Source organism: Metopolophium dirhodum, chromosome 8 (genome assembly GCF_019925205.1).
Source record: "Metopolophium dirhodum isolate CAU chromosome 8, ASM1992520v1, whole genome shotgun sequence".
Taxonomy (NCBI): Eukaryota; Metazoa; Arthropoda; class Insecta; order Hemiptera; family Aphididae; genus Metopolophium; species Metopolophium dirhodum.
In genome coordinates, this window is record NC_083567.1 from 18,407,847 (window position 1) to 18,421,350 (window position 13,504).

The window sequence follows — 13,504 nt, forward strand, 5'->3', positions numbered from 1 at the left end:
ACGACAAACATTGGCTGCAGGTGTCCAAACTATGACTCGCCTTTCAGCATGGACAAGATCTTTCAGGCTTCGTTGTGGGCAACGACGCAGCATGTTGATAACCAGAATGACTGGGACGATCTCCCTTACGGTTCGACTGACGAGATGACTTCGACTGTGAACTAGCGGTTTCTGTTTTCGAATCACCAATTATTTCCAACGTTGACACTCGAGACTGAACGCACGCCAGTAGTGCATCAATAGTCGGATAGTCACCCTGACTCGTAACGGTAGTTTCGAACAGTTCCCTCGTCGCGACTGGTAAACATCGAAACGCCATTGAAAACAATACGAAAGATCCCAAATCTGGAATGTTTAGCGATTTTAATAGGGAGAGGCCGTACGGCGATCGGAACACGACGAAAAATAACAACGCACAATATTATATCGACTCGAACGATGTAAGTACTTGCAAACGCACCACGTGGAATCAATACGAAATGCCACGGCAATCACGAGTGTAACGCAAAACGCACAGGCCGTTGTACATCGGCACCGTGGAACGCAGACTGAGTGGCGTCGCGGAGACGACGTCCTAGCCGTCCAGATTATGGAGTCTAAAGTTCGGGAATCGCCGTGTTATCGTTTGGTATCACGCGCACTGGTGGTGACATCCAAATATGAAAAGGCGGCAGTTTAAACAAATATATTGTCAGTCATGTTATCTTATTATAGTGTAGGTGCTTATGTTATTAATATAAATTTTTTTTTTTTATTAATTACCTACCTACAGTGTTGGGTAAATTACTTTTAAAAAGTAATGGAATTACATTACTCGTTACTTCACATATTTTTATTTAAATTACATTTGCTTTACCTAAAATTATTTTTATCACGTTACGTTACTTTTTCATAAATAAAGTAGTGCGTGGTAGTGCGTTACAAATAACGTTACTTTTTTTTTATCTCTGATAACAGTTATCATTTTTTTAACCATATTCAATTCATAATAATATGATATATTTTACAATATATTTTAGACCTACTACCTAGTGATACACTGATACCTAGTATACAACATTTAAAATAATATGTAAATGTACAATCATCATTCATCTCACCTATTAATTATTATTTATTGTATGGCTATAGTAAAGTAGTTACCTACTACCTAGTTAAATTTAATTGTATACATTTAAACTCAAACTACACATGTTTCTAATACTAAATACAACAATAAGGCAAGTTATTTTCTAATAAACAAGTGAAACTAAATGATACAGTGTAATAATGCTATGAATCATAATACCCAATTTTATTAATACAAAAATACAATTTCATTTATTTTTAATTTTGACCAACAAACAATTTTCGAAGTTTTGGTCACTTATTTTACCACGTTTTTTTGTACAAATATCACCAGCAACACTAAATAGGCGTTCTACCGAAGCACTTGATGGCAATGGGGTATTATATTTTAAGAATATATTTTTTATGGTTGGCATGGTATTTAAAATTAGCAAGTCTCCGGAGAATGGTGTTGTCAAATATCGATCAATTTCTGTGTTGGGCTGTTCTACTTCTACATCATCACCATCGAAAAGAAAACCATCTTCGGTTGCAGGTTGCACATTGTCATTGACAATACCTGTTATTAAAGTTAATAGTTTAATAACATTTATCTTAAATATCAAATTTCAATTAATCACCTGTAATTGAATGTAGCTGCTCTACTTTAGCCTTAAAGGATTCCATACCTTCATCTCTTTCAAAAGGTGACATACCTTTAAATTTAAATTTTGGATGGGAGACCGATGATAGTATAATTGGTATTTCTTTAGTCATACTTGTGAATCGTAAATTGATACCGTCTAAACAAGCTTTTGCTAAGCTTTTGCATTTACCTGCCAATGATAATAATTCTGTTAGTTTCCTTTTCAGCCAACTGATAGTTGGTATTAGATAGCCCATAACCATATATTTATCTCCTTGGAGAATATCCAATGCCCTCGATAAAGGCTCCATAATCTAAATATAAAAAATAAATAATAATTAATATAAAATGTTAAAAAAAAATTTATTTTTATTTAAGACTTCAATATATATTTTGCAATAATCCATCATGAAAGCTAGATCATTTTTATCAAATCTTGGTATACCAGATTCATCACATACACGTTGAACCTTAGCTTCAGATTTTTGTAACTCATCACTCAAACATTTGACGGCATTGTATGTTGAATTCCATCGAGTTGTATTTGGTACATTTATATACACATTTAATGCGTCATGAATAGTATCTGCAACTACAGATGTCCTGCTTTGCTTGTTCCCCAAGCCTTGCATTTTTGCAAACAATGATCTCATTTGCTTTTTATAAATGACATCAGATAATGCTTTTTCACTGTCTCTTGTTGCAACTAAGTTCAAAGTATGACTTGCACAGCGATGATGAGGTGGAAGCGAATATTCGGGATTCTGTTCAAGACCATTAGCTAAAATTTCGTCTATTTCTATCATATCTATTTCATCGTCATTGTCATCTTCACCATCTTCATCATCGTTAGAGTTTTAAACTCTTGATCCAGTATTTCTTGTTTCTGATGTCTGTGTATGAACACTTATTTATAAAAAAAAATTAGAATTAATAACAAGGTAAACATAGATTTTTATTTACATTCTTTAAATAAAAAAAAATTTAATATAAGTTGATGAAGTTGATATTATAATTATTATTTTTAATTTTGTTATTCCATTTTCAATTTATATATATATTATTATATTCAATTTACAAATCCCTTACCTAAAAGCTTTTATAAAGTTGGAACCATTATCAGTGACAACTCTAGATATTTTGTTAATTATTCCATATTCACAAAATATAGAATGTAATACTTTTTCCAAAACATCAAAAGTATGTCGACCCTTTAGCCTCCGACAAGCAAGAGCTGCAGACTTTCGTTCAATAGTTATTGGGTCAAACCAATGAACTGTGACTCCTATGTAGCTCCTAATAAAAAAGACTGTCAGTTAGCAATTATAAACAAACCATTTCAAAAAAATGACTATATATTTGTACATTCAATATTCAAATTCAATATATTTTGTACCAACCATAAAAGTACCACCGACCCTGTATATGAGCATAATTCATATTAATAAGTGTTTGGTAAGTATAATAGTATAAATAAATAATAATTGACATTTTATCTCATAAATAAAATCTTACTTTTTGTAGACAGACCAAAAATCAGCAGTGGCACAAACATATTTAAGTTCAATAGACATCAGTTGCTCCTGTAGGAAACAAAACATTGGCTGTCAGCATAAAAATAATAAAATAATAAAATACTTATGTAATAATTATATTTTATTTCATGTAATTGAGTAATTTGCATTGCTTGAAGAGGTATCTCAATAACAATTTTTTTAAATGAACTCATGCTATATTAAAATAAGTAGGTAGGTACTACTGTACTAGCCACTAGGTAGTACTTAGATAAAACAATATTCAGTATTTTACGACCCCTTGGTATACCTCTTTATTCTTTAATAATTATGAATTCTACTTACTGTTATGTGTTTTTTCAAATTTGAACTACTTCTTATGGCAGTAGAATATGTTTTGGATTTGATACATAATTTGCATTTCACGAAAAAGTTTTTACTATCCGTAGATGTAACTTCAAAATATTTATTATATGTTGGCCACGGTAGTTCAGTGGTATTTGCCACACTTGCTGATACTTCAGTCTCAACCATTTCACTCATTGTTTTAATTAAGAGTTAATACAATTAAACTCAAACTAATATTTTATTATAACTATTCACTCACTAGACACTAGAATATTATTTTATAAACGATGTCGTAAATAATAAGGTATCTAGTCAACTGTTGAACTGTTACTATTATCTATTTACTAGAACTTTTGGGTTGTGCGAGGTCCGACGACAATAATTCGGCGTATACTGATTACTGGGAGATGCGGGTAGTTAACAAAATCAGTTCTTAACGACTAGAACTAATAAGACGTTATGGTAATACCTACGGTATTCGTAAATCGTATTAATATAATATGTATAATATTCAAACTATATGTCTATATAGTATATAGTATTAATTGGAAATGGTGACTGCAGTCTGGTAAGGTATGAACATCGAGGTATATCAGTTTTAAATTCGTACCTCTAGCCATATAGGCATATAAGCATATAGCCATATAGGTTGATAGCCGATAGCCAATAGGTGGTTTATTCATAAGTTGTAAATCATAATTCGTTTTAATTAAATTTTATTTTTAAGCCAAACTCTTTTCTTTCTGATAATGAATGTAATAGCATTCATTCCTGGAATGTTAAATAATATTGTTAACTATTATCAGAATCCAAAGTAAATAAAATTGATTTTTAATTTTTCTGGAATATCTTATTAGCTTATTTTTGTACTAGGTACATTCAAAACTATTATTTTAATAAGTAACGTGAAAAATAACGCATTAGTGCGTTACTTCATAGAAATTACTTTAAAAAAGTAATAGCGTTACAATTGCGTTACTGTAAGTAAAATGTAATGAAATTACTGCTGCGTTACTGAAAAAGTAATTACGTTACAGTAATTTGTAATTTGCGTTACGTTACTATACCCAACACTGCCTACCTATAGTATATCGTGTGATACACATTTTTTGGTAACAAAAAATGTTTTGATATTAGAATAATTATAGGTAGGTATTAGTATGTATTAATATGATTACTGGTATGTAAGATTTAAAGTAGATGTATTATCAGTTTCAATCATTTGTATTTTTTTTTTAAATCCAAGCAATACCTATTTTACTATTAAATATCTGTCCCTCAATAATTACGTAATTACCTATAAGAAATCTATTTATTTTATAATAATATTTTACATTTAAAATTTAAGTTATATAAACTTATTTAAAATATTGGGTGGTTGTGGTGCAATTTTTGAAGTATATTTATTTCCACGACAGAATTCAAGGGAATGAGTATGGTAAAACAGCACCAACTTATTACCGAAGTATATACCTAAGTACCTAACTATTATTGATATACATTATAAACCAAGCATGTATACAGAAAATAATTCTAAGAGGGAAGCGTGTGTTTATAACTAAATTAAATTTCAAATTAACCATAAAAAGCCTTGTTAAAAAAAAAAAAAAAAATGTTTTTGAAATATTTCGAAGGATTGAACCCTTCTTTATCTATTCTGTTTATGGGCCTGTTATTAATTATAATTTATAATCATATAGAAACCTATACTTTTCCAAATATTTAAATTAATTATAGTAACAATTTTTTGTTTATTGATAACCTCCTTAGATGACATTTAAAATATATTTAATTTTTTTTGGTATGGGAACCTCCATTTTTTTACTAAAAACTCTTGTTTTCTATACCAAAAGAAAATTATTAACCAATTGAAAAGTTTGTAATATTATAGTATTTAATATATTCAATATTGTGTCACATCAATATACTTACATATTTAATTCTTATATATTTTGAACTTTATACATTTAATGCAACAATTTACAATAGGTGTTAATTAAAAAAAGTAATTTTTATATTATTTGTTTCAGGTTTTAAAAGATGAAATTAAGTCAATTCATGGAAGACAGCAAGGGCGGCGGACTCCGGTCGGCCCGTCAAAAGGAAGAACGAACCAGCACTGGTATCCAGAGCGGCGGAATCGTGTCGGCTCGGGAAAACATCAGACACCCACACACAACCTGTAATTTAATAAATTTGTTGTCATGTTTAAAGAGGGGGGTAAGTCGGGGTATTGTCCCGTCTACCCCCCTCATGTATGTATAAAATGTTGTTATCAATAAACGATGGCGGCGTCGCGGAAGCAATGCGAAAGCTGTCCCCGCGACGCCGTCGGTTCAAACAGAAAAAAAAAAAAAAAAAAAGTCAATTCATGGAATACGAATACATACAGAAATACCTGTTGAAAATAACAAATAGAATTAATTATGTATAATAAAAAGAAAATAGTTATTGTAAAATAGAAAATGACTTTTCTGTTGTATACATTTTTTTCATTATGAATAATATGCTTCATATGCGAGGGGCCGAGGGCCATTGGCTATTTAATGTTCATTAATTTTATACCATTATTATAATAGCATCTATACTCTGTCTCAAAAGAGAACAATCTCGCTTTGTGCTTTGTGAATGATGTGATTGGCGAGTTCAGAACCACTTTAACACTAAGTTGTTGGTAGGAGAAGCAAAGTACTGACTAAAATTTGTAAACATTTTTGTAATTTAGAATATATTAATATATTTTATAAGTGTACACAATGACATTTTCAAATGTAATTTTTTTGACAAAAATTAATTTAACCCACTTTAGTAGATATTTACTAAAGCCTAATACGGAAATGAATTACTTTAATCACAATAATACCATAAAATATACATACTTAGTAATATTATAGGCTGACAGACTGACTTCACTCAAAATCGTTTTTCGTATACAATGATTATATCATTGAATTCAAATTTTACACCATCGATTACATTGACCCATTTAGGCCACTTGTAACCAACTGTACAGCAGAGTGACGTCCACTTACCTGCTTTTTTATTATTTGTGTGTCATCGCCTTTTGGGGTAGTGAAAATGCTTTGATATTTTACATCAGCATCTTTTCTGATACCTACTTGGTAGGAACAGTTGTTACTTTGTGGGGTCAAAAGTATAATTAAACTATAAAGTATTACTATTTTTTAAAATACCATTGCGCAAAATAAAATTTATTATACACGTAAAAGTCCCAAGTTAGTTATGGTTATCTTTTGATTATTATACGTTCACCTGACCAAAAATACCTATTATTATTATAATATTTTATTGATATATTTGATGCGTGACAAAAACATTGCTATAGTAGTTAATACTTTGCATTGGTCCTCACAGGGGCATGTTCAGTGGAGCCCATTATTCTGTTGAAATAAATAAATATACAAATACACTCTAATACGTAAAAAAGAAACAATATTTTGTTTTAGAATAGACAATTTTATTGTGTATTAAGTTATTAACAAACAAATGTAATTTTTGAATAAACTTTTTAAAGTCTGAAGTACAATCAAAAGTGTCAATGGATTGACGGCTCAAAATGGCCTAATTTTGAAAAATTTTAAGTATAGAATATACAAATTTTAACAATATACAAATGGCTTAAAGTGGCCTTTTTTTTTTTAGATTTTTATCATTTTTTTTATCATTTTTCATCATTTTTGTAACATAATAAATAAATGGCACAAATTGGCCTAATTGGGGGGGGGGGGGAAACCAGACAAGACACAATAAGCAGGGGGAGTGGTACATGATGGCGAGGTGCTTAAAGCAATTATAAGGCTACTTGGCTACTAACCTCTATACGTTATCGCGGCACATCCCGCAAGCGGACGAGTGCAATGGCCAGCGCGTTTGCTCGCGGGTGACGACCATCATGACGGCGGGTGAGGTCCCGACCGCGACGGCCACGGGAGCAATGAGACGATTTGACGGCGAGCGGCTAGTGCGCGATGTTGTGCGCATCGACAATGTGCAGGTGCTGAAGACGACTGATGCGTGACGACGGCGACGGTGACCTAAAACACTGAGCGAGCAAAGGCTGTTGGTGCTACGGAACCGTTGGCAACCGGAGACGTGACTCGACCGATTGCCACTGGGCAAAAATGGGAGAGGGTCGTCGGACCGCGCTGCAAAGGTCCTGATCCTCTCCACGTGATTTTTGCCCTGACTCGACCGAGTCACCATCCGGTGGCCGTCCTGGAGTCGCGCATCGCCGTACCCTGAAACGTTATCCGTTTCCTCGAGTCCGGCGATGCTGCGTCCTTGTTACTAGCTCAGCTGTATCGCTCACCCGTTTGGTTTGCAGTCTCCGCCGCCGCCGCCTTTGCGAGTCGTCTTCGTGCGCTCTGCCATCGTCGTGGTACCGTCGGGGTGGTATCGTTGCCCGCACCGGTACAGCTAGCCACCGCCGTCGTCATCGTCCACCGCTCCTGGTGTGACCGAAGCAGCCGAGTCCGCGCCGAGTCGTCTTAATGGTCTCGCGTGTCGGCAACCGCGAGCGCGCGACGATGGCAACTGCGATCTCGTCTTTCTGCGGGTGGCCGGAAAACGTATAGGGTGACTTACCGCCGGACACCATAAACGTACCACTCCCCCGTCGCCGCCGTCTTGTCTTGGTGTCTTCGTCTGGGGGAGGGGACGACTACACTGCCGGCTTCAAGCTTTCCGGCAACAACCACAAAGCTGCAGGCGCTTTGCGCTCTTCCACGTGGCGGCGATAAACCACCTTGTCCTACCACGTGTCTTGATCTGAACTGCTGCAGTGGTTGTCCCCGGTTCTGTCTCCCATTTAAGTGTAGTCGTGTCCTCTTCTTCCACACACAGAATTGTGTCTGCCTTTTGATGGTCAACCTGCATGCTATCGCCGGCCTGCCGCAGTACGTCGGCTGATCCAATGGCCGGTAATACCGCTGAAGGCGCCGGTACTACCGCCGGAGGAGCCGGTACTGCGGCTGCAGCGTCACCGCTGCCTTCTTCGATCGCAATGCATTCGGCGACACCAGCATTTTCACCAAATAACCATTTAATATCCTGTAGAATTGCCTGCTCTTCGTCCTCGAGTGTTCGCTCTAAATCTTTTACTTCCGGTGTGAATCCTTCGTCCTCTATTGCCATGAACCATGTTTCGACGCGTTCTACGACATGAATCATTACAATCTCTTCCACGAAGTCGCTAGTGATGGCCATTTTGATTTTTGGTATACTCAAGTCAGACGTTAAATTGCAAGTGAACTCGAAGTTCGATACAAAATCAGTTCACTCGAAAAATTCAAGCATTTCCCAGACGACGGGTACACAGTGACGCGAGTATGGTCGTTGCGAAGTCGTTTGTTCTAATCAACAATCGTTAGGATTTCGGGCCCGTTTATTTTTCCAAGACCATTATTAATGATATATACGCGTTGTTATAATATATTAAACTATAATATTTGAACAAAGATTTGTGTTTTGATTCGTATTATATACTGCGGAACTGCAGTGCTCATTTTATACTTTCACGTTAAGTATTTTAGATTCTGAGTGAAACAATAGATGTACATTGATTTTACAATGGTGTGTGTTTTTTTTGTGTATGCTTACAAGTTTTATAGTAAAAAAATTATTCAATCTTCAATTCTAAGGGACAAGGGTGATTTCTGATACGAAATTGTATTTAGTCGGAGCCCATTGAGAGATCTGTATTGAAATTTATTTTTACCTACCTGTCATTGTTTATCTATTATCTGCAGTTAGAACTTGGAATAGTTCAATAATTCCATGAGATAGTTATTCTTTATATTACAATATAAAATATTAGTTTAATTAGTATTTCTAGCGCGCCGTCACCAGTGTTGTGCATTATCTAGATAATTTTATCTAGATAAGTTATCTAGATAAAAATATTTATCTTTTTATCTTATCTAGATAAAATAAATATACACTATCTTTTTATCTTATCTAGATAAATAAAATAGTTATCTGAGAAAAATTATCTAGATAATTTTTTTTGTGAGAAATAAATTTTCTAAGTTTGTTTTGCTATTTTTATTCGATTTTATTTTCAAGTTATAATAATTGTAAATATTTACACGTCGACTATTTTGAAAAATTTAACTATTTTGTTAATTATTAACATGATAATTTTTATTCAGTTATTGTTTAGTTATCATTTTGAATTTTAATATAAGGTATTATTAACTGATTAATGATTATAAATAAAATACTTTTAAAAAGAAAAAGTTTTACTATATAGTGATTATGTTTTGTTTTTATAAATTATAGTTAGGTATTAAGTAATAAACAAAAAAAAGCAGATTTTACTTATTTTGTGTCTCCAATAGTAAAATAAATCATAATCTTATACTTTATTATTATTATTTTTTTAATTCAAAGGCTTTGATTACAGTGATTATTAGCCTAAGTTTGCATCCTAAATGTACTTAGAAAATATTAGAGAAAAGTTCAAATAATAGAAAAAAGAGAACAAACTTTATATTATTTCATTTATAACGAAATTGCCATTTTACAAATGCAAGCTTTAAATTATGTAAGTTTTTTTCAATTATCTGTTTTTTATCTAGATAAATGTGGTTATCTTTTATCTATTATCTAGATAAATATTTTAAGTATTATCTATTATCTTATCTAGATAAATATTCAATGAATTATCTGTTATCTTATCTAGATAATTTTTTAGTTATCTTTGCACAACACTGGCCGTCACTGAGCTAAACATAACTTATAATTAAATCGTACTCGCTAATTTAGATGTTAGTATTATCCGTTCACTATAACCCATATATTGATTTCTTTACCATGTTTAATTAAGGTTAAAATAATTGTTTTTGCCAACCTTGGACCTACTAACACCCCTTTTATTTACCCTTACGGAAAAAAGAAAGCATTTTGTTTTATATAATATTCCTATTTAAATGTCTAGGCACAAATCGCCATAAATTTATTTTATTTTATTGTGTGTGGGCGAATCACCACATTTTTATAATTTATAATTATACCGATAAATAAAACATCATACGTGCGCGAATCGCCGTAATATTATAATTTATAATATTATTCTTATTATTGTATTGAAACCCGCTAATCGCCTTGTGACTTTGTATTATAATTTATAATTCACGCACATAAGGCCAATTAACTATATTACGACGCCAAAAATATAAAACGAATTTTTTTTGAAATTCTGATTTAAAATGCTTTTAAAAAGACTTTTTCATAATTGTCTTAAAAAAATAGTTAATTAGTGTTCGTTGCAGTTGGGTACAAATGTTATTAGTATTATAAATAAAAATAATATACATTTAATAATTTCTGTATTTTAAATCAATGATATCGATAAGTAATACGTATACAAATTATATTTTACAATCAGACTTTATTCTACATCACGATTTAAGATAGTATGGTTGCACAACGACCACGATTTAAGATATAGTATCTAGATAATATAGTATTTTGAATCGACCGGTGTCGCCGTTTTTTGCACCGTGTCCCGACTACCGAACTCACGACCACGTTTTTTGTAAAGGACCGGCGACGCCGTCTTGCCGCCGTGTTCCTCAGTACAACCGACACCGTCCACATATATTTTGTTCTATATTAATGTATTTGTCTTTAAATTATATTAACCGTAATTAATCCGAATTTAACCGTTGTTTACATTTATTTATCTCGACACCGAGCCGTTTTCATCCGTAGTTAGAACTCAGTGCTAACACTACATTACCCAGGATTATCCAGGATCATCTCCCATTTCTCCGCTGCTTTTGGTTGTTAAAATTGTTAAAAAGTGTAGAGTCGATAGGTTTATTTGATTGTCTAGCTTTCAGTCATCAAATCACATAGGTAGGCGATGCGACTGCGTCAGATCGCGGACTATATGCAAAGCGAATATCAACGGGTATGCAATCCACCCGCGGTGGATTGCGGACCCCGTTAGTTGCGTAGATAGGTGAATAATCGAAAAAATAGTTGGACCCCTTGACCGTGTTAGTCGTAAGTGAGTACCGATTTTGGAGACACATTCGAATTATAAATGTCGCACTTATACATATAGAAGGTGATAAGAATTTCTCACCTGGCTTTTTGGCGGTCTCGTTTCGAAGGTGGGGAACGTTTGAAAGTCAAGATTCAGTGTCTAGAAATCTCCCATGGCCCATGAAAACCGGCAATTCAATGATGATACTATCCCCCAGCGTATGTCCGGTGCTTTTTTCGTACGTGTAAGAAAATGTTAATTCGAAAATCTGCATGTTAGAGTGTCCAGCAAATCAGTCATTACCCATCTAAGACAAAACAAAAATAAGCAATCCACCTGCGGCGGATAGAGTGGTAGGTGCCGTCGCATGTCCGGTACTCTTTCTTATGTAAAAAGTGTAAAGTCAAAACCCGAGTTGGATTGTCTAGCAAGTCAGTCATCTCAAGTCAAAATCGATTAACATCCAATTAGCCACCTAGGTAGGCAATCCGAATTCGTCGGATCGCGGACAATGTTACAGCATATCAAGTAGGCAATCCACCTGCGGTGGATTGCAGACCCGACATTGGGCGTCTATAAGTGAAAACTCTATCACACAACTTACGAAATAATTTGCGAAAAATACAAACTATAACTATACAATATAAATACAAACAAATATAATATATTGTACCTATTTATTATAATTCATAAAAAAAATAACAAATAGATACATAATATTATATTAACCAATACAATACATATAAACATGTACCTGTAACGTATATATAATTATATCAAAAAAAAAAAAATGCAAAAACCTGCATGTTTAAGTGTTAAGCAAGACTGTCATCACCGTCTAAGACGAAACCAAAATGAGCAATCCGTCTACGGTGGATTGAATGGTAGGTATGTGCTGTCGCATGTCCGGTACTTTTCCTTATGTAAAAAGTGTAAAGTCGAAAACCGTGTTGGAGTGTCTAGAAAGTCAGTCATATCAAGTCAAAATCTATTAACTTTAAAGTTCGTCAGCTAGGTAGGCTATCCGACTTAGTCGGATAGCGAACAATGTGCTGCAGAAAATAAGTCTAGTATGTATAGCTGCTATAAGTGAAGAGAAAAAATAGTATTTTCCAAAAACCCAATCACACAACATTCGAAATAACTTACGAAAAATAAAATAATATGTGTTAAATTCCAAATAATATAGTATATAATAATATAATATATAATATACAGTCATATAATGTAAAATTAACATATATTATAATAATATTTATGAAATATAACATGAAAAAAAAATGCAAAAAAGTCAATTTATGGGCAGCCTGCCTTAAAACACACGGTACAGTCGGTAGCCGCCCGAAGAGGGCTACGACGGTTTCGAACCCGGACCTACCTAACATCCTAGTTTGGGGAACCTACGCCTAACCTATCGAGCCACAGTTTGTGATTCAAACTACGGTCAAAACTTCAACAATTAAGCTGTGTGTCGTCGGAGCGACGTAAACCAATATATTCGATATACATCGATGTAATCGTATATAATTCTATGTATCATAATTCTACACACTGTTTAAACTTAAATTGTATTTTATTCACTTATCTGACCGTTATTATGTATGCTTGAATAATACATTTATTTGTGTTTAATAATACATTTAATTGTGTTTACGCTAAGCAATATACCAGCTACGTTATTAAGGACCAAACAATATGTCTACAATCACATAATGCAATATTTATTGAATCAAAAACAAAACAAAAAAAACAGTATATATTAATTGTGCACTTGTGCGTTGGAACGAAGACCGACTGACATTTCGTGAACGCGAATTTTTAAGTGTACAAACCGAATTTGCGTACAAACTGCATATTCACGGGGTTCAAAAGAAATAATCTTAACAAATAGAGCTTAAACGGCAATTGAAAAGAAGAAACGATAAGCAATAATAA